The sequence below is a fragment of the Ambystoma mexicanum genome, chromosome 1p, assembly GCF_040938575.1.
Source record: "Ambystoma mexicanum isolate Mex_15411 chromosome 1p, UKY_AmexF1_1, whole genome shotgun sequence".
NCBI lineage: Eukaryota > Metazoa > Chordata > Amphibia > Caudata > Ambystomatidae > Ambystoma > Ambystoma mexicanum.
Window position 1 is genome coordinate 13,944,026 of NC_090921.1, and position 19,383 is coordinate 13,963,408.

General features: G+C 48.0%; 15 non-coding genes across 15 annotated transcripts; all 15 read left to right on the forward strand.

The window, feature by feature from the left end:
- The first annotated feature begins 1,098 nt into the window (after positions 1–1,098).
- On the forward strand, positions 1,099–1,180 carry TRNAL-UAG (transfer RNA leucine (anticodon UAG)). The gene has a single exon. It is a non-coding gene; the product is annotated as a tRNA-Leu (tRNA).
- Positions 1,181–2,324: 1,144 nt separating this feature from the next.
- On the forward strand, positions 2,325–2,406 carry TRNAL-UAG (transfer RNA leucine (anticodon UAG)). Its single transcript has one exon. It is a non-coding gene; the product is annotated as a tRNA-Leu (tRNA).
- Positions 2,407–3,550: 1,144 nt separating this feature from the next.
- Positions 3,551–3,632, forward strand: TRNAL-UAG (transfer RNA leucine (anticodon UAG)). Its single transcript has one exon. It is a non-coding gene; the product is annotated as a tRNA-Leu (tRNA).
- A 1,144-nt stretch (positions 3,633–4,776) lies between these two features.
- On the forward strand, positions 4,777–4,858 carry TRNAL-UAG (transfer RNA leucine (anticodon UAG)). Its single transcript has one exon. It is a non-coding gene; the product is annotated as a tRNA-Leu (tRNA).
- Positions 4,859–6,002: 1,144 nt separating this feature from the next.
- On the forward strand, positions 6,003–6,084 carry TRNAL-UAG (transfer RNA leucine (anticodon UAG)). The gene has a single exon. It is a non-coding gene; the product is annotated as a tRNA-Leu (tRNA).
- Positions 6,085–7,228: 1,144 nt separating this feature from the next.
- Positions 7,229–7,310, forward strand: TRNAL-UAG (transfer RNA leucine (anticodon UAG)). The gene has a single exon. It is a non-coding gene; the product is annotated as a tRNA-Leu (tRNA).
- A 1,144-nt stretch (positions 7,311–8,454) lies between these two features.
- Positions 8,455–8,536, forward strand: TRNAL-UAG (transfer RNA leucine (anticodon UAG)). The gene has a single exon. It is a non-coding gene; the product is annotated as a tRNA-Leu (tRNA).
- Positions 8,537–9,680: 1,144 nt separating this feature from the next.
- Positions 9,681–9,762, forward strand: TRNAL-UAG (transfer RNA leucine (anticodon UAG)). Its single transcript has one exon. It is a non-coding gene; the product is annotated as a tRNA-Leu (tRNA).
- A 1,144-nt stretch (positions 9,763–10,906) lies between these two features.
- Positions 10,907–10,988, forward strand: TRNAL-UAG (transfer RNA leucine (anticodon UAG)). The gene has a single exon. It is a non-coding gene; the product is annotated as a tRNA-Leu (tRNA).
- Positions 10,989–12,132: 1,144 nt separating this feature from the next.
- TRNAL-UAG (transfer RNA leucine (anticodon UAG)) lies at positions 12,133–12,214 on the forward strand. The gene has a single exon. It is a non-coding gene; the product is annotated as a tRNA-Leu (tRNA).
- A 1,144-nt stretch (positions 12,215–13,358) lies between these two features.
- Positions 13,359–13,440, forward strand: TRNAL-UAG (transfer RNA leucine (anticodon UAG)). Its single transcript has one exon. It is a non-coding gene; the product is annotated as a tRNA-Leu (tRNA).
- Positions 13,441–14,584: 1,144 nt separating this feature from the next.
- Positions 14,585–14,666, forward strand: TRNAL-UAG (transfer RNA leucine (anticodon UAG)). The gene has a single exon. It is a non-coding gene; the product is annotated as a tRNA-Leu (tRNA).
- Positions 14,667–15,810: 1,144 nt separating this feature from the next.
- Positions 15,811–15,892, forward strand: TRNAL-UAG (transfer RNA leucine (anticodon UAG)). Its single transcript has one exon. It is a non-coding gene; the product is annotated as a tRNA-Leu (tRNA).
- A 1,144-nt stretch (positions 15,893–17,036) lies between these two features.
- Positions 17,037–17,118, forward strand: TRNAL-UAG (transfer RNA leucine (anticodon UAG)). Its single transcript has one exon. It is a non-coding gene; the product is annotated as a tRNA-Leu (tRNA).
- Positions 17,119–18,262: 1,144 nt separating this feature from the next.
- Positions 18,263–18,344, forward strand: TRNAL-UAG (transfer RNA leucine (anticodon UAG)). Its single transcript has one exon. It is a non-coding gene; the product is annotated as a tRNA-Leu (tRNA).
- The last annotated feature ends 1,039 nt before the right edge of the window (positions 18,345–19,383 follow it).

A 19,383-nucleotide genomic window follows, 5' to 3' on the forward strand; every position in this document is an offset into this window, starting at 1 on the left:
ATTGGGAGCCAGGGAATGGCATGTGTTTATGAATTCTTGCTTTTCTGAACACCCAGACTGAAAGCACACATCTGACTCGTGTGCGTTTTCACCAAAAAAGGGTAAAGCATAAATCACTGTTCACTGAAAACGGACATGCGTTCACGATCCTGTCAATAAACACGTGCTTGGCAGGGCCACAAATCTGCCGACACGATGCCCTAATGAATGCACATCTCTTTGCCTTGGTAGTTGCTCCTTTTTGCAGCGCCTTTTCCTGCTGCATCACAAAAACTCAGTTCAAGACACTTGGCTCCATCCAGTGGAGCTCCTATGCCCAGCTTAGAAACCCCCAGGCACGAGATTGCAAGGTCCCTGGTAATTCTCCCACTCCTGGACACGTCGGAACCAAGTTTCGTATGCACTAGCAGCGAGAACAAAATCCCACATGTGAGGACAATAGGCGTCTTTCATTTAGGGCTAGTGTTAGGCTAAGAGTTTGCAGTAGCTCCTTGGGTCGAGTTAGGGGTCGAATGAGACAAAGCTAAGATTTGCGTTACGGCTGGGGTTGGTCCAGTAAGGATCCCACACACCATGGACCATCGGCGGAGGCCCCGGGTAGGCTTACACTGCGGGCTAATGGTGGACTTCTTTAAAAACGTGAGCACTAAATGGGGCGGGATGTTGACTGAAAGAATGCAGCTAGCTACAGAAATATGCAGAAATAAAGAAAAACACATCTCATTGCATGCCTTTAAAGAGCTTACTCTCCCTACCGGCAATGTTCCTGAACCTTCGCTTCCCAAACATTTTTAGAACCAAAAAAAACCTAGAAAAGATCTGACCTCCCTCACCGGGAATTGAACTCAAGACTGCTGGATGGAGGGGTGCTGACATTGACCACTAGGCTACCAGACTGCTGTCGAACAGAGCACTCCCGAAAGGTGACATTTCAATTTCAGGCTGACAAGTGTGCTTTATTGTTCAGTTCGGGCTTTGCACAGCCAGTGCTAGAATTCAATCCAAGTTCATGCTTTGCTTTGATTTTGAATTAATGGCCAAACCAGCCAATCCCTAAAAAAATACAGGTCTCAGAGGCTCTCGTTTCAGTACCAGCAGGGTAGCGTGGCCGAGCGGTCTAAGGCGCTGGATTTAGGCTCCAGTCTCTTTGGAGGCGTGGGTTCGAATCCCACCGCTGCCAATAGCTGTTTCTTTTTTATCTTCATGCCACGTGTACAGACAGGACAATTGGGAGCCAGGGAATGGCATGTGTTTATGAATTCTTGCTTTTCTGAACACCCAGACTGAAAGCACACATCTGACTCGTGTGCGTTTTCACCAAAAAAGGGTAAAGCATAAATCACTGTTCACTGAAAACGGACATGCGTTCACGATCCTGTCAATAAACACGTGCTTGGCAGGGCCACAAATCTGCCGACACGATGCCCTAATGAATGCACATCTCTTTGCCTTGGTAGTTGCTCCTTTTTGCAGCGCCTTTTCCTGCTGCATCACAAAAACTCAGTTCAAGACACTTGGCTCCATCCAGTGGAGCTCCTATGCCCAGCTTAGAAACCCCCAGGCACGAGATTGCAAGGTCCCTGGTAATTCTCCCACTCCTGGACACGTCGGAACCAAGTTTCGTATGCACTAGCAGCGAGAACAAAATCCCACATGTGAGGACAATAGGCGTCTTTCATTTAGGGCTAGTGTTAGGCTAAGAGTTTGCAGTAGCTCCTTGGGTCGAGTTAGGGGTCGAATGAGACAAAGCTAAGATTTGCGTTACGGCTGGGGTTGGTCCAGTAAGGATCCCACACACCATGGACCATCGGCGGAGGCCCCGGGTAGGCTTACACTGCGGGCTAATGGTGGACTTCTTTAAAAACGTGAGCACTAAATGGGGCGGGATGTTGACTGAAAGAATGCAGCTAGCTACAGAAATATGCAGAAATAAAGAAAAACACATCTCATTGCATGCCTTTAAAGAGCTTACTCTCCCTACCGGCAATGTTCCTGAACCTTCGCTTCCCAAACATTTTTAGAACCAAAAAAAACCTAGAAAAGATCTGACCTCCCTCACCGGGAATTGAACTCAAGACTGCTGGATGGAGGGGTGCTGACATTGACCACTAGGCTACCAGACTGCTGTTGAACAGAGCACTCCCGAAAGGTGACATTTCAATTTCAGGCTGACAAGTGTGCTTTATTGTTCAGTTCGGGCTTTGCACAGCCAGTGCTAGAATTCAATCCAAGTTCATGCTTTGCTTTGATTTTGAATTAATGGCCAAACCAGCCAATCCCTAAAAAAATACAGGTCTCAGAGGCTCTCGTTTCAGTACCAGCAGGGTAGCGTGGCCGAGCGGTCTAAGGCGCTGGATTTAGGCTCCAGTCTCTTTGGAGGCGTGGGTTCGAATCCCACCGCTGCCAATAGCTGTTTCTTTTTTATCTTCATGCCACGTGTACAGACAGGACAATTGGGAGCCAGGGAATGGCATGTGTTTATGAATTCTTGCTTTTCTGAACACCCAGACTGAAAGCACACATCTGACTCGTGTGCGTTTTCACCAAAAAAGGGTAAAGCATAAATCACTGTTCACTGAAAACGGACATGCGTTCACGATCCTGTCAATAAACACGTGCTTGGCAGGGCCACAAATCTGCCGACACGATGCCCTAATGAATGCACATCTCTTTGCCTTGGTAGTTGCTCCTTTTTGCAGCGCCTTTTCCTGCTGCATCACAAAAACTCAGTTCAAGACACTTGGCTCCATCCAGTGGAGCTCCTATGCCCAGCTTAGAAACCCCCAGGCACGAGATTGCAAGGTCCCTGGTAATTCTCCCACTCCTGGACACGTCGGAACCAAGTTTCGTATGCACTAGCAGCGAGAACAAAATCCCACATGTGAGGACAATAGGCGTCTTTCATTTAGGGCTAGTGTTAGGCTAAGAGTTTGCAGTAGCTCCTTGGGTCGAGTTAGGGGTCGAATGAGACAAAGCTAAGATTTGCGTTACGGCTGGGGTTGGTCCAGTAAGGATCCCACACACCATGGACCATCGGCGGAGGCCCCGGGTAGGCTTACACTGCGGGCTAATGGTGGACTTCTTTAAAAACGTGAGCACTAAATGGGGCGGGATGTTGACTGAAAGAATGCAGCTAGCTACAGAAATATGCAGAAATAAAGAAAAACACATCTCATTGCATGCCTTTAAAGAGCTTACTCTCCCTACCGGCAATGTTCCTGAACCTTCGCTTCCCAAACATTTTTAGAACCAAAAAAAACCTAGAAAAGATCTGACCTCCCTCACCGGGAATTGAACTCAAGACTGCTGGATGGAGGGGTGCTGACATTGACCACTAGGCTACCAGACTGCTGTCGAACAGAGCACTCCCGAAAGGTGACATTTCAATTTCAGGCTGACAAGTGTGCTTTATTGTTCAGTTCGGGCTTTGCACAGCCAGTGCTAGAATTCAATCCAAGTTCATGCTTTGCTTTGATTTTGAATTAATGGCCAAACCAGCCAATCCCTAAAAAAATACAGGTCTCAGAGGCTCTCGTTTCAGTACCAGCAGGGTAGCGTGGCCGAGCGGTCTAAGGCGCTGGATTTAGGCTCCAGTCTCTTTGGAGGCGTGGGTTCGAATCCCACCGCTGCCAATAGCTGTTTCTTTTTTATCTTCATGCCACGTGTACAGACAGGACAATTGGGAGCCAGGGAATGGCATGTGTTTATGAATTCTTGCTTTTCTGAACACCCAGACTGAAAGCACACATCTGACTCGTGTGCGTTTTCACCAAAAAAGGGTAAAGCATAAATCACTGTTCACTGAAAACGGACATGCGTTCACGATCCTGTCAATAAACACGTGCTTGGCAGGGCCACAAATCTGCCGACACGATGCCCTAATGAATGCACATCTCTTTGCCTTGGTAGTTGCTCCTTTTTGCAGCGCCTTTTCCTGCTGCATCACAAAAACTCAGTTCAAGACACTTGGCTCCATCCAGTGGAGCTCCTATGCCCAGCTTAGAAACCCCCAGGCACGAGATTGCAAGGTCCCTGGTAATTCTCCCACTCCTGGACACGTCGGAACCAAGTTTCGTATGCACTAGCAGCGAGAACAAAATCCCACATGTGAGGACAATAGGCGTCTTTCATTTAGGGCTAGTGTTAGGCTAAGAGTTTGCAGTAGCTCCTTGGGTCGAGTTAGGGGTCGAATGAGACAAAGCTAAGATTTGCGTTACGGCTGGGGTTGGTCCAGTAAGGATCCCACACACCATGGACCATCGGCGGAGGCCCCGGGTAGGCTTACACTGCGGGCTAATGGTGGACTTCTTTAAAAACGTGAGCACTAAATGGGGCGGGATGTTGACTGAAAGAATGCAGCTAGCTACAGAAATATGCAGAAATAAAGAAAAACACATCTCATTGCATGCCTTTAAAGAGCTTACTCTCCCTACCGGCAATGTTCCTGAACCTTCGCTTCCCAAACATTTTTAGAACCAAAAAAAACCTAGAAAAGATCTGACCTCCCTCACCGGGAATTGAACTCAAGACTGCTGGATGGAGGGGTGCTGACATTGACCACTAGGCTACCAGACTGCTGTTGAACAGAGCACTCCCGAAAGGTGACATTTCAATTTCAGGCTGACAAGTGTGCTTTATTGTTCAGTTCGGGCTTTGCACAGCCAGTGCTAGAATTCAATCCAAGTTCATGCTTTGCTTTGATTTTGAATTAATGGCCAAACCAGCCAATCCCTAAAAAAATACAGGTCTCAGAGGCTCTCGTTTCAGTACCAGCAGGGTAGCGTGGCCGAGCGGTCTAAGGCGCTGGATTTAGGCTCCAGTCTCTTTGGAGGCGTGGGTTCGAATCCCACCGCTGCCAATAGCTGTTTCTTTTTTATCTTCATGCCACGTGTACAGACAGGACAATTGGGAGCCAGGGAATGGCATGTGTTTATGAATTCTTGCTTTTCTGAACACCCAGACTGAAAGCACACATCTGACTCGTGTGCGTTTTCACCAAAAAAGGGTAAAGCATAAATCACTGTTCACTGAAAACGGACATGCGTTCACGATCCTGTCAATAAACACGTGCTTGGCAGGGCCACAAATCTGCCGACACGATGCCCTAATGAATGCACATCTCTTTGCCTTGGTAGTTGCTCCTTTTTGCAGCGCCTTTTCCTGCTGCATCACAAAAACTCAGTTCAAGACACTTGGCTCCATCCAGTGGAGCTCCTATGCCCAGCTTAGAAACCCCCAGGCACGAGATTGCAAGGTCCCTGGTAATTCTCCCACTCCTGGACACGTCGGAACCAAGTTTCGTATGCACTAGCAGCGAGAACAAAATCCCACATGTGAGGACAATAGGCGTCTTTCATTTAGGGCTAGTGTTAGGCTAAGAGTTTGCAGTAGCTCCTTGGGTCGAGTTAGGGGTCGAATGAGACAAAGCTAAGATTTGCGTTACGGCTGGGGTTGGTCCAGTAAGGATCCCACACACCATGGACCATCGGCGGAGGCCCCGGGTAGGCTTACACTGCGGGCTAATGGTGGACTTCTTTAAAAACGTGAGCACTAAATGGGGCGGGATGTTGACTGAAAGAATGCAGCTAGCTACAGAAATATGCAGAAATAAAGAAAAACACATCTCATTGCATGCCTTTAAAGAGCTTACTCTCCCTACCGGCAATGTTCCTGAACCTTCGCTTCCCAAACATTTTTAGAACCAAAAAAAACCTAGAAAAGATCTGACCTCCCTCACCGGGAATTGAACTCAAGACTGCTGGATGGAGGGGTGCTGACATTGACCACTAGGCTACCAGACTGCTGTCGAACAGAGCACTCCCGAAAGGTGACATTTCAATTTCAGGCTGACAAGTGTGCTTTATTGTTCAGTTCGGGCTTTGCACAGCCAGTGCTAGAATTCAATCCAAGTTCATGCTTTGCTTTGATTTTGAATTAATGGCCAAACCAGCCAATCCCTAAAAAAATACAGGTCTCAGAGGCTCTCGTTTCAGTACCAGCAGGGTAGCGTGGCCGAGCGGTCTAAGGCGCTGGATTTAGGCTCCAGTCTCTTTGGAGGCGTGGGTTCGAATCCCACCGCTGCCAATAGCTGTTTCTTTTTTATCTTCATGCCACGTGTACAGACAGGACAATTGGGAGCCAGGGAATGGCATGTGTTTATGAATTCTTGCTTTTCTGAACACCCAGACTGAAAGCACACATCTGACTCGTGTGCGTTTTCACCAAAAAAGGGTAAAGCATAAATCACTGTTCACTGAAAACGGACATGCGTTCACGATCCTGTCAATAAACACGTGCTTGGCAGGGCCACAAATCTGCCGACACGATGCCCTAATGAATGCACATCTCTTTGCCTTGGTAGTTGCTCCTTTTTGCAGCGCCTTTTCCTGCTGCATCACAAAAACTCAGTTCAAGACACTTGGCTCCATCCAGTGGAGCTCCTATGCCCAGCTTAGAAACCCCCAGGCACGAGATTGCAAGGTCCCTGGTAATTCTCCCACTCCTGGACACGTCGGAACCAAGTTTCGTATGCACTAGCAGCGAGAACAAAATCCCACATGTGAGGACAATAGGCGTCTTTCATTTAGGGCTAGTGTTAGGCTAAGAGTTTGCAGTAGCTCCTTGGGTCGAGTTAGGGGTCGAATGAGACAAAGCTAAGATTTGCGTTACGGCTGGGGTTGGTCCAGTAAGGATCCCACACACCATGGACCATCGGCGGAGGCCCCGGGTAGGCTTACACTGCGGGCTAATGGTGGACTTCTTTAAAAACGTGAGCACTAAATGGGGCGGGATGTTGACTGAAAGAATGCAGCTAGCTACAGAAATATGCAGAAATAAAGAAAAACACATCTCATTGCATGCCTTTAAAGAGCTTACTCTCCCTACCGGCAATGTTCCTGAACCTTCGCTTCCCAAACATTTTTAGAACCAAAAAAAACCTAGAAAAGATCTGACCTCCCTCACCGGGAATTGAACTCAAGACTGCTGGATGGAGGGGTGCTGACATTGACCACTAGGCTACCAGACTGCTGTTGAACAGAGCACTCCCGAAAGGTGACATTTCAATTTCAGGCTGACAAGTGTGCTTTATTGTTCAGTTCGGGCTTTGCACAGCCAGTGCTAGAATTCAATCCAAGTTCATGCTTTGCTTTGATTTTGAATTAATGGCCAAACCAGCCAATCCCTAAAAAAATACAGGTCTCAGAGGCTCTCGTTTCAGTACCAGCAGGGTAGCGTGGCCGAGCGGTCTAAGGCGCTGGATTTAGGCTCCAGTCTCTTTGGAGGCGTGGGTTCGAATCCCACCGCTGCCAATAGCTGTTTCTTTTTTATCTTCATGCCACGTGTACAGACAGGACAATTGGGAGCCAGGGAATGGCATGTGTTTATGAATTCTTGCTTTTCTGAACACCCAGACTGAAAGCACACATCTGACTCGTGTGCGTTTTCACCAAAAAAGGGTAAAGCATAAATCACTGTTCACTGAAAACGGACATGCGTTCACGATCCTGTCAATAAACACGTGCTTGGCAGGGCCACAAATCTGCCGACACGATGCCCTAATGAATGCACATCTCTTTGCCTTGGTAGTTGCTCCTTTTTGCAGCGCCTTTTCCTGCTGCATCACAAAAACTCAGTTCAAGACACTTGGCTCCATCCAGTGGAGCTCCTATGCCCAGCTTAGAAACCCCCAGGCACGAGATTGCAAGGTCCCTGGTAATTCTCCCACTCCTGGACACGTCGGAACCAAGTTTCGTATGCACTAGCAGCGAGAACAAAATCCCACATGTGAGGACAATAGGCGTCTTTCATTTAGGGCTAGTGTTAGGCTAAGAGTTTGCAGTAGCTCCTTGGGTCGAGTTAGGGGTCGAATGAGACAAAGCTAAGATTTGCGTTACGGCTGGGGTTGGTCCAGTAAGGATCCCACACACCATGGACCATCGGCGGAGGCCCCGGGTAGGCTTACACTGCGGGCTAATGGTGGACTTCTTTAAAAACGTGAGCACTAAATGGGGCGGGATGTTGACTGAAAGAATGCAGCTAGCTACAGAAATATGCAGAAATAAAGAAAAACACATCTCATTGCATGCCTTTAAAGAGCTTACTCTCCCTACCGGCAATGTTCCTGAACCTTCGCTTCCCAAACATTTTTAGAACCAAAAAAAACCTAGAAAAGATCTGACCTCCCTCACCGGGAATTGAACTCAAGACTGCTGGATGGAGGGGTGCTGACATTGACCACTAGGCTACCAGACTGCTGTCGAACAGAGCACTCCCGAAAGGTGACATTTCAATTTCAGGCTGACAAGTGTGCTTTATTGTTCAGTTCGGGCTTTGCACAGCCAGTGCTAGAATTCAATCCAAGTTCATGCTTTGCTTTGATTTTGAATTAATGGCCAAACCAGCCAATCCCTAAAAAAATACAGGTCTCAGAGGCTCTCGTTTCAGTACCAGCAGGGTAGCGTGGCCGAGCGGTCTAAGGCGCTGGATTTAGGCTCCAGTCTCTTTGGAGGCGTGGGTTCGAATCCCACCGCTGCCAATAGCTGTTTCTTTTTTATCTTCATGCCACGTGTACAGACAGGACAATTGGGAGCCAGGGAATGGCATGTGTTTATGAATTCTTGCTTTTCTGAACACCCAGACTGAAAGCACACATCTGACTCGTGTGCGTTTTCACCAAAAAAGGGTAAAGCATAAATCACTGTTCACTGAAAACGGACATGCGTTCACGATCCTGTCAATAAACACGTGCTTGGCAGGGCCACAAATCTGCCGACACGATGCCCTAATGAATGCACATCTCTTTGCCTTGGTAGTTGCTCCTTTTTGCAGCGCCTTTTCCTGCTGCATCACAAAAACTCAGTTCAAGACACTTGGCTCCATCCAGTGGAGCTCCTATGCCCAGCTTAGAAACCCCCAGGCACGAGATTGCAAGGTCCCTGGTAATTCTCCCACTCCTGGACACGTCGGAACCAAGTTTCGTATGCACTAGCAGCGAGAACAAAATCCCACATGTGAGGACAATAGGCGTCTTTCATTTAGGGCTAGTGTTAGGCTAAGAGTTTGCAGTAGCTCCTTGGGTCGAGTTAGGGGTCGAATGAGACAAAGCTAAGATTTGCGTTACGGCTGGGGTTGGTCCAGTAAGGATCCCACACACCATGGACCATCGGCGGAGGCCCCGGGTAGGCTTACACTGCGGGCTAATGGTGGACTTCTTTAAAAACGTGAGCACTAAATGGGGCGGGATGTTGACTGAAAGAATGCAGCTAGCTACAGAAATATGCAGAAATAAAGAAAAACACATCTCATTGCATGCCTTTAAAGAGCTTACTCTCCCTACCGGCAATGTTCCTGAACCTTCGCTTCCCAAACATTTTTAGAACCAAAAAAAACCTAGAAAAGATCTGACCTCCCTCACCGGGAATTGAACTCAAGACTGCTGGATGGAGGGGTGCTGACATTGACCACTAGGCTACCAGACTGCTGTCGAACAGAGCACTCCCGAAAGGTGACATTTCAATTTCAGGCTGACAAGTGTGCTTTATTGTTCAGTTCGGGCTTTGCACAGCCAGTGCTAGAATTCAATCCAAGTTCATGCTTTGCTTTGATTTTGAATTAATGGCCAAACCAGCCAATCCCTAAAAAAATACAGGTCTCAGAGGCTCTCGTTTCAGTACCAGCAGGGTAGCGTGGCCGAGCGGTCTAAGGCGCTGGATTTAGGCTCCAGTCTCTTTGGAGGCGTGGGTTCGAATCCCACCGCTGCCAATAGCTGTTTCTTTTTTATCTTCATGCCACGTGTACAGACAGGACAATTGGGAGCCAGGGAATGGCATGTGTTTATGAATTCTTGCTTTTCTGAACACCCAGACTGAAAGCACACATCTGACTCGTGTGCGTTTTCACCAAAAAAGGGTAAAGCATAAATCACTGTTCACTGAAAACGGACATGCGTTCACGATCCTGTCAATAAACACGTGCTTGGCAGGGCCACAAATCTGCCGACACGATGCCCTAATGAATGCACATCTCTTTGCCTTGGTAGTTGCTCCTTTTTGCAGCGCCTTTTCCTGCTGCATCACAAAAACTCAGTTCAAGACACTTGGCTCCATCCAGTGGAGCTCCTATGCCCAGCTTAGAAACCCCCAGGCACGAGATTGCAAGGTCCCTGGTAATTCTCCCACTCCTGGACACGTCGGAACCAAGTTTCGTATGCACTAGCAGCGAGAACAAAATCCCACATGTGAGGACAATAGGCGTCTTTCATTTAGGGCTAGTGTTAGGCTAAGAGTTTGCAGTAGCTCCTTGGGTCGAGTTAGGGGTCGAATGAGACAAAGCTAAGATTTGCGTTACGGCTGGGGTTGGTCCAGTAAGGATCCCACACACCATGGACCATCGGCGGAGGCCCCGGGTAGGCTTACACTGCGGGCTAATGGTGGACTTCTTTAAAAACGTGAGCACTAAATGGGGCGGGATGTTGACTGAAAGAATGCAGCTAGCTACAGAAATATGCAGAAATAAAGAAAAACACATCTCATTGCATGCCTTTAAAGAGCTTACTCTCCCTACCGGCAATGTTCCTGAACCTTCGCTTCCCAAACATTTTTAGAACCAAAAAAAACCTAGAAAAGATCTGACCTCCCTCACCGGGAATTGAACTCAAGACTGCTGGATGGAGGGGTGCTGACATTGACCACTAGGCTACCAGACTGCTGTCGAACAGAGCACTCCCGAAAGGTGACATTTCAATTTCAGGCTGACAAGTGTGCTTTATTGTTCAGTTCGGGCTTTGCAGAGCCAGTGCTAGAATTCAATCCAAGTTCATGCTTTGCTTTGATTTTGAATTAATGGCCAAACCAGCCAATCCCTAAAAAAATACAGGTCTCAGAGGCTCTCGTTTCAGTACCAGCAGGGTAGCGTGGCCGAGCGGTCTAAGGCGCTGGATTTAGGCTCCAGTCTCTTTGGAGGCGTGGGTTCGAATCCCACCGCTGCCAATAGCTGTTTCTTTTTTATCTTCATGCCACGTGTACAGACAGGACAATTGGGAGCCAGGGAATGGCATGTGTTTATGAATTCTTGCTTTTCTGAACACCCAGACTGAAAGCACACATCTGACTCGTGTGCGTTTTCACCAAAAAAGGGTAAAGCATAAATCACTGTTCACTGAAAACGGACATGCGTTCACGATCCTGTCAATAAACACGTGCTTGGCAGGGCCACAAATCTGCCGACACGATGCCCTAATGAATGCACATCTCTTTGCCTTGGTAGTTGCTCCTTTTTGCAGCGCCTTTTCCTGCTGCATCACAAAAACTCAGTTCAAGACACTTGGCTCCATCCAGTGGAGCTCCTATGCCCAGCTTAGAAACCCCCAGGCACGAGATTGCAAGGTCCCTGGTAATTCTCCCACTCCTGGACACGTCGGAACCAAGTTTCGTATGCACTAGCAGCGAGAACAAAATCCCACATGTGAGGACAATAGGCGTCTTTCATTTAGGGCTAGTGTTAGGCTAAGAGTTTGCAGTAGCTCCTTGGGTCGAGTTAGGGGTCGAATGAGACAAAGCTAAGATTTGCGTTACGGCTGGGGTTGGTCCAGTAAGGATCCCACACACCATGGACCATCGGCGGAGGCCCCGGGTAGGCTTACACTGCGGGCTAATGGTGGACTTCTTTAAAAACGTGAGCACTAAATGGGGCGGGATGTTGACTGAAAGAATGCAGCTAGCTACAGAAATATGCAGAAATAAAGAAAAACACATCTCATTGCATGCCTTTAAAGAGCTTACTCTCCCTACCGGCAATGTTCCTGAACCTTCGCTTCCCAAACATTTTTAGAACCAAAAAAAACCTAGAAAAGATCTGACCTCCCTCACCGGGAATTGAACTCAAGACTGCTGGATGGAGGGGTGCTGACATTGACCACTAGGCTACCAGACTGCTGTCGAACAGAGCACTCCCGAAAGGTGACATTTCAATTTCAGGCTGACAAGTGTGCTTTATTGTTCAGTTCGGGCTTTGCACAGCCAGTGCTAGAATTCAATCCAAGTTCATGCTTTGCTTTGATTTTGAATTAATGGCCAAACCAGCCAATCCCTAAAAAAATACAGGTCTCAGAGGCTCTCGTTTCAGTACCAGCAGGGTAGCGTGGCCGAGCGGTCTAAGGCGCTGGATTTAGGCTCCAGTCTCTTTGGAGGCGTGGGTTCGAATCCCACCGCTGCCAATAGCTGTTTCTTTTTTATCTTCATGCCACGTGTACAGACAGGACAATTGGGAGCCAGGGAATGGCATGTGTTTATGAATTCTTGCTTTTCTGAACACCCAGACTGAAAGCACACATCTGACTCGTGTGCGTTTTCACCAAAAAAGGGTAAAGCATAAATCACTGTTCACTGAAAACGGACATGCGTTCACGATCCTGTCAATAAACACGTGCTTGGCAGGGCCACAAATCTGCCGACACGATGCCCTAATGAATGCACATCTCTTTGCCTTGGTAGTTGCTCCTTTTTGCAGCGCCTTTTCCTGCTGCATCACAAAAACTCAGTTCAAGACACTTGGCTCCATCCAGTGGAGCTCCTATGCCCAGCTTAGAAACCCCCAGGCACGAGATTGCAAGGTCCCTGGTAATTCTCCCACTCCTGGACACGTCGGAACCAAGTTTCGTATGCACTAGCAGCGAGAACAAAATCCCACATGTGAGGACAATAGGCGTCTTTCATTTAGGGCTAGTGTTAGGCTAAGAGTTTGCAGTAGCTCCTTGGGTCGAGTTAGGGGTCGAATGAGACAAAGCTAAGATTTGCGTTACGGCTGGGGTTGGTCCAGTAAGGATCCCACACACCATGGACCATCGGCGGAGGCCCCGGGTAGGCTTACACTGCGGGCTAATGGTGGACTTCTTTAAAAACGTGAGCACTAAATGGGGCGGGATGTTGACTGAAAGAATGCAGCTAGCTACAGAAATATGCAGAAATAAAGAAAAACACATCTCATTGCATGCCTTTAAAGAGCTTACTCTCCCTACCGGCAATGTTCCTGAACCTTCGCTTCCCAAACATTTTTAGAACCAAAAAAAACCTAGAAAAGATCTGACCTCCCTCACCGGGAATTGAACTCAAGACTGCTGGATGGAGGGGTGCTGACATTGACCACTAGGCTACCAGACTGCTGTTGAACAGAGCACTCCCGAAAGGTGACATTTCAATTTCAGGCTGACAAGTGTGCTTTATTGTTCAGTTCGGGCTTTGCAGAGCCAGTGCTAGAATTCAATCCAAGTTCATGCTTTGCTTTGATTTTGAATTAATGGCCAAACCAGCCAATCCCTAAAAAAATACAGGTCTCAGAGGCTCTCGTTTCAGTACCAGCAGGGTAGCGTGGACGAGCGGTCTAAGGCGCTGGATTTAGGCTCCAGTCTCTTTGGAGGCGTGGGTTCGAATCCCACCGCTGCCAATAGCTGTTTCTTTTTTATCTTCATGCCACGTGTACAGACAGGACAATTGGGAGCCAGGGAATGGCATGTGTTTATGAATTCTTGCTTTTCTGAACACCCAGACTGAAAGCACACATCTGACTCGTGTGCGTTTTCACCAAAAAAGGGTAAAGCATAAATCACTGTTCACTGAAAACGGACATGCGTTCACGATCCTGTCAATAAACACGTGCTTGGCAGGGCCACAAATCTGCCGACACGATGCCCTAATGAATGCACATCTCTTTGCCTTGGTAGTTGCTCCTTTTTGCAGCGCCTTTTCCTGCTGCATCACAAAAACTCAGTTCAAGACACTTGGCTCCATCCAGTGGAGCTCCTATGCCCAGCTTAGAAACCCCCAGGCACGAGATTGCAAGGTCCCTGGTAATTCTCCCACTCCTGGACACGTCGGAACCAAGTTTCGTATGCACTAGCAGCGAGAACAAAATCCCACATGTGAGGACAATAGGCGTCTTTCATTTAGGGCTAGTGTTAGGCTAAGAGTTTGCAGTAGCTCCTTGGGTCGAGTTAGGGGTCGAATGAGACAAAGCTAAGATTTGCGTTACGGCTGGGGTTGGTCCAGTAAGGATCCCACACACCATGGACCATCGGCGGAGGCCCCGGGTAGGCTTACACTGCGGGCTAATGGTGGACTTCTTTAAAAACGTGAGCACTAAATGGGGCGGGATGTTGACTGAAAGAATGCAGCTAGCTACAGAAATATGCAGAAATAAAGAAAAACACATCTCATTGCATGCCTTTAAAGAGCTTACTCTCCCTACCGGCAATGTTCCTGAACCTTCGCTTCCCAAACATTTTTAGAACCAAAAAAAACCTAGAAAAGATCTGACCTCCCTCACCGGGAATTGAACTCAAGACTGCTGGATGGAGGGGTGCTGACATTGACCACTAGGCTACCAGACTGCTGTTGAACAGAGCACTCCCGAAAGGTGACATTTCAATTTCAGGCTGACAAGTGTGCTTTATTGTTCAGTTCGGGCTTTGCAGAGCCAGTGCTAGAATTCAATCCAAGTTCATGCTTTGCTTTGATTTTGAATTAATGGCCAAACCAGCCAATCCCTAAAAAAATACAGGTCTCAGAGGCTCTCGTTTCAGTACCAGCAGGGTAGCGTGGACGAGCGGTCTAAGGCGCTGGATTTAGGCTCCAGTCTCTTTGGAGGCGTGGGTTCGAATCCCACCGCTGCCAATAGCTGTTTCTTTTTTATCTTCATGCCACGTGTACAGACAGGACAATTGGGAGCCAGGGAATGGCATGTGTTTATGAATTCTTGCTTTTCTGAACACCCAGACTGAAAGCACACATCTGACTCGTGTGCGTTTTCACCAAAAAAGGGTAAAGCATAAATCACTGTTCACTGAAAACGGACATGCGTTCACGATCCTGTCAATAAACACGTGCTTGGCAGGGCCACAAATCTGCCGACACGATGCCCTAATGAATGCACATCTCTTTGCCTTGGTAGTTGCTCCTTTTTGCAGCGCCTTTTCCTGCTGCATCACAAAAACTCAGTTCAAGACACTTGGCTCCATCCAGTGGAGCTCCTATGCCCAGCTTAGAAACCCCCAGGCACGAGATTGCAAGGTCCCTGGTAATTCTCCCACTCCTGGACACGTCGGAACCAAGTTTCGTATGCACTAGCAGCGAGAACAAAATCCCACATGTGAGGACAATAGGCGTCTTTCATTTAGGGCTAGTGTTAGGCTAAGAGTTTGCAGTAGCTCCTTGGGTCGAGTTAGGGGTCGAATGAGACAAAGCTAAGATTTGCGTTACGGCTGGGGTTGGTCCAGTAAGGATCCCACACACCATGGACCATCGGCGGAGGCCCCGGGTAGGCTTACACTGCGGGCTAATGGTGGACTTCTTTAAAAACGTGAGCACTAAATGGGGCGGGATGTTGACTGAAAGAATGCAGCTAGCTACAGAAATATGCAGAAATAAAGAAAAACACATCTCATTGCATGCCTTTAAAGAGCTTACTCTCCCTACCGGCAATGTTCCTGAACCTTCGCTTCCCAAACATTTTTAGAACCAAAAAAAACCTAGAAAAGATCTGACCTCCCTCACCGGGAATTGAACTCAAGACTGCTGGATGGAGGGGTGCTGACATTGACCACTAGGCTACCAGACTGCTGTTGAACAGAGCACTCCCGAAAGGTGACATTTCAATTTCAGGCTGACAAGTGTGCTTTATTGTTCAGTTCGGGCTTTGCAGAGCCAGTGCTAGAATTCAATCCAAGTTCATGCTTTGCTTTGATTTTGAATTAATGGCCAAACCAGCCAATCCCTAAAAAAATACAGGTCTCAGAGGCTCTCGTTTCAGTACCAGCAGGGTAGCGTGGACGAGCGGTCTAAGGCGCTGGATTTAGGCTCCAGTCTCTTTGGAGGCGTGGGTTCGAATCCCACCGCTGCCAATAGCTGTTTCTTTTTTATCTTCATGCCACGTGTACAGACAGGACAATTGGGAGCCAGGGAATGGCATGTGTTTATGAATTCTTGCTTTTCTGAACACCCAGACTGAAAGCACACATCTGACTCGTGTGCGTTTTCACCAAAAAAGGGTAAAGCATAAATCACTGTTCACTGAAAACGGACATGCGTTCACGATCCTGTCAATAAACACGTGCTTGGCAGGGCCACAAATCTGCCGACACGATGCCCTAATGAATGCACATCTCTTTGCCTTGGTAGTTGCTCCTTTTTGCAGCGCCTTTTCCTGCTGCATCACAAAAACTCAGTTCAAGACACTTGGCTCCATCCAGTGGAGCTCCTATGCCCAGCTTAGAAACCCCCAGGCACGAGATTGCAAGGTCCCTGGTAATTCTCCCACTCCTGGACACGTCGGAACCAAGTTTCGTATGCACTAGCAGCGAGAACAAAATCCCACATGTGAGGACAATAGGCGTCTTTCATTTAGGGCTAGTGTTAGGCTAAGAGTTTGCAGTAGCTCCTTGGGTCGAGTTAGGGGTCGAATGAGACAAAGCTAAGATTTGCGTTACGGCTGGGGTTGGTCCAGTAAGGATCCCACACACCATGGACCATCGGCGGAGGCCCCGGGTAGGCTTACACTGCGGGCTAATGGTGGACTTCTTTAAAAACGTGAGCACTAAATGGGGCGGGATGTTGACTGAAAGAATGCAGCTAGCTACAGAAATATGCAGAAATAAAGAAAAACACATCTCATTGCATGCCTTTAAAGAGCTTACTCTCCCTACCGGCAATGTTCCTGAACCTTCGCTTCCCAAACATTTTTAGAACCAAAAAAAACCTAGAAAAGATCTGACCTCCCTCACCGGGTATTGAACTCAGGACTGCTGGATGGAGGGGTGCTGACATTGACCACTAGGCTACCAGACTGCTGTCGAACAGAGCACTCCCGAAAGGTGACATTTCAATTTCAGGCTGACAAGTGTGCTTTATTGTTCAGTTCGGGCTTTGCACAGCCAGTGCTAGAATTCAATCCAAGTTCATGCTTTGCTTTGATTTTGAATTAATGGCCAAACCAGCCAATCCCTAAAAAAATACAGGTCTCAGAGGCTCTCGTTTCAGTACCAGCAGGGTAGCGTGGCCGAGCGGTCTAAGGCGCTGGATTTAGGCTCCAGTCTCTTTGGAGGCGTGGGTTCGAATCCCACCGCTGCCAATAGCTGTTTCTTTTTTATCTTCATGCCACGTGTACAGACAGGACAATTGGGAGCCAGGGAATGGCATGTGTTTATGAATTCTTGCTTTTCTGAACACCCAGACTGAAAGCACACATCTGACTCGTGTGCGTTTTCACCAAAAAAGGGTAAAGCATAAATCACTGTTCACTGAAAACGGACATGCGTTCACGATCCTGTCAATAAACACGTTCAGGGCAGGGCCACAAATCTGCCGACACGATGCCCTAATGAATGCACATCTCTTTGCCTTGGTAGTTGCTCCTTTTTGCAGCGCCTTTTCCTGCTGCATCACAAAAACTCAGTTCAAGACACTTGGCTCCATCCAGTGGAGCTCCTATGCCCAGCTTAGAAACCCCCAGGCACGAGATTGCAAGGTCCCTGGTAATTCTCCCACTCCTGGACACGTCGGAACCAAGTTTCGTATGCACTAGCAGCGAGAACAAAATCCCACATGTGAGGACAATAGGCGTCTTTCATTTAGGGCTAGTGTTAGGCTAAGAGTTTGCAGTAGCTCCTTGGGTCGAGTTAGGGGTCGAATGAGACAAAGCTAAGATTTGCGTTACGGCTGGGGTTGGTCCAGTAAGGATCCCACACACCATGGACCATCGGCGGAGGCCCCGGGTAGGCTTACACTGCGGGCTAATGGTGGACTTCTTTAAAAACGTGAGCACTAAATGGGGCGGGATGTTGACTGAAAGAATGCAGCTAGCTACAGAAATATGCAGAAATAAAGAAAAACACATCTCATTGCATGCCTTTAAAGAGCTTACTCTCCCTACCGGCAATGTTCCTGAACCTTCGCTTCCCAAACATTTTTAGAACCAAAAAAAACCTAGAAAAGATCTGACCTCCCTCACCGGGAATTGAACTCAAGACTGCTGGATGGAGAGGTGCTGACATTGACCACTAGGCTACCAGACTGCTGTTGAACAGAGCACTCCCGAAAGGTGACATTTCAATTTCAGGCTGACAAGTGTGCTTTATTGTTCAGTTCGGGCTTTGCACAGCCAGTGCTAGAATTCAATCCAAGTTCATGCTTTGCTTTGATTTTGAATTAATGGCCAAACCAGCCAATCCCTAAAAAAATACAGGTCTCAGAGGCTCTCGTTTCAGTACCAGCAGGGTAGCGTGGCCGAGCGGTCTAAGGCGCTGGATTTAGGCTCCAGTCTCTTTGGAGGCGTGGGTTCGAATCCCACCGCTGCCAATAGCTGTTTCTTTTTTATCTTCATGCCACGTGTACAGACAGGACAATTGGGAGCCAGGGAATGGCATGTGTTTATGAATTCTTGCTTTTCTGAACACCCAGACTGAAAGCACACATCTGACTCGTGTGCGTTTTCACCAAAAAAGGGTAAAGCATAAATCACTGTTCACTGAAAACGGACATGCGTTCACGATCCTGTCAATAAACACGTGCTTGGCAGGGCCACAAATCTGCCGACACGATGCCCTAATGAATGCACATCTCTTTGCCTTGGTAGTTGCTCCTTTTTGCAGCGCCTTTTCCTGCTGCATCACAAAAACTCAGTTCAAGACACTTGGCTCCATCCAGTGGAGCTCCTATGCCCAGCTTAGAAACCCCCAGGCACGAGATTGCAAGGTCCCTGGTAATTCTCCCACTCCTGGACACGTCGGAACCAAGTTTCGTATGCACTAGCAGCGAGAACAAAATCCCACATGTGAGGACAATAGGCGTCTTTCATTTAGGGCTAGTGTTAGGCTAAGAGTTTGCAGTAGCTCCTTGGGTCGAGTTAGGGGTCGAATGAGACAAAGCTAAGATTTGCGTTACGGCTGGGGTTGGTCCAGTAAGGATCCCACACACCATGGACCATCGGCGGAGGCCCCGGGTAGGCTTACACTGCGGGCTAATGGTGGACTTCTTTAAAAACGTGAGCACTAAATGGGGCGGGATGTTGACTGAAAGAATGCAGCTAGCTACAGAAATATGCAGAAATAAAGAAAAACACATCTCATTGCATGCCTTTAAAGAGCTTACTCTCCCTACCGGCAATGTTCCTGAACCTTCGCTTCCCAAACATTTTTAGAACCAAAAAAAACCTAGAAAAGATCTGACCTCCCTCACCGGGAATTGAACTCAAGACTGCTGGATGGAGGGGTGCTGACATTGACCACTAGGCTACCAGACTGCTGTCGAACAGAGCACTCCCGAAAGGTGACATTTCAATTTCAGGCTGACAAGTGTGCTTTATTGTTCAGTTCGGGCTTTGCACAGCCAGTGCTAG